Source organism: Trachurus japonicus, chromosome 10 (assembly GCF_045865225.1).
Source record: "Trachurus japonicus isolate A0001 chromosome 10, Traja_1.0".
In the NCBI taxonomy this organism is placed as follows: domain Eukaryota; kingdom Metazoa; phylum Chordata; class Actinopteri; order Carangiformes; family Carangidae; genus Trachurus; species Trachurus japonicus.
In genome coordinates this window covers 35,451,039-35,452,196 of record NC_140916.1, presented here as the reverse complement: position 1 = coordinate 35,452,196, position 1,158 = coordinate 35,451,039, and the positions used below count along the sequence as shown (strand labels likewise).

General features: G+C 42.1%; 1 non-coding gene across 1 annotated transcript; it reads left to right on the top strand.

The window, feature by feature from the left end:
• The first annotated feature begins 449 nt into the window (after positions 1–449).
• On the top strand, positions 450–521 carry trnap-agg (transfer RNA proline (anticodon AGG)). The gene has a single exon. It is a non-coding gene; the product is annotated as a tRNA-Pro (tRNA).
• The last annotated feature ends 637 nt before the right edge of the window (positions 522–1,158 follow it).

The window sequence follows — 1,158 nt, the reverse complement described above, 5'->3', positions numbered from 1 at the left end:
AGCGGTCCCGTGTTCAAATCCCAGATCAGCCCTTTAGTGCCTAAGAATCATCATTCAATAATGCCCTTATTTCTGTCTGGTGAAACTACAAAATATCCTGGCCATGAGCTAACAAGTAGAATATATGTAACATGATAGTGACTCCTGAGTGTTCATTGAAGCATGTTGGCTCTTTAGTAACCATTGACCTTGACAGTCTTACTGTGTTTCACTGAGAGTTTGAAGCTTCTTGGATCTCTGCTAACCATTGACTGACTCCAGATCATTTTAGGGCCTCACACAGTTGTATGAATGAAACAGTTGGAAGTGTTTACAGCAGTAATGGGTCTTAACTAAAAGTGTCAACGACCAATACACTTTTGAAAGATGATAAGGTATGACAGCTACTCTCGAAAGTTTGTGTTTCATTGTGAGAGAAGAAATTTGAAAATTTCAGGGATTAACTAAGAGGCTCGTTGGTCTAGGGGTATGATTCTCGCTTAGGGTGCGAGAGGTCCCGGGTTCAAATCCCGGACGAGCCCTTTGACAGGTAAGATCTAAGGATGACCTCACATCCATCTGGTGAAACTTGTTAGTAGGCTGTCTCATTTAAGAACTTAGTGGTAGAATCAATGCAACAAACTAGTGACTCTAGTGTGTTACTGACTTATTAATGGGTACCACCAACAAAGCCTGTTATCCCTTGCAAGCCTGTCTCTGTTAGCAAAGGGCCAGTGTAACATAGAGAAGTATATGCCGCACACACACACACACACACAGCATCTTGAGATGAGGTTTTCTGAGTTGCTGTCAGCAAGGTGCGGCGTCTTTATCTCAGTCTCCTCTCTGACTCAGCTGAATCCCTACAAAACACTGTGGCTTGGCCTGTGATCTTTACTGCAGACAGCGAACGAATACAACACCTAAGCATTAGCATGCATTTCATACCTTAACTTGCAAAAAAAAGGGCCACAATATCAGCAGGTATGTGGGTTAGTGCAGTTTCCTCCCGGCTGATAAAACTGATAGCTGTAATAAACCTTCCGTTTCTTTTAAATCCTGTCATTTTACTGCATATCAGGAGGCTCACTGGTATTTGGTTATGATCAACAAAAGTAAAAGTCCTGATTTCACAGCAGTATTTAGGACCCTCTTTGATTTGAGGACATTCAGCTCAGA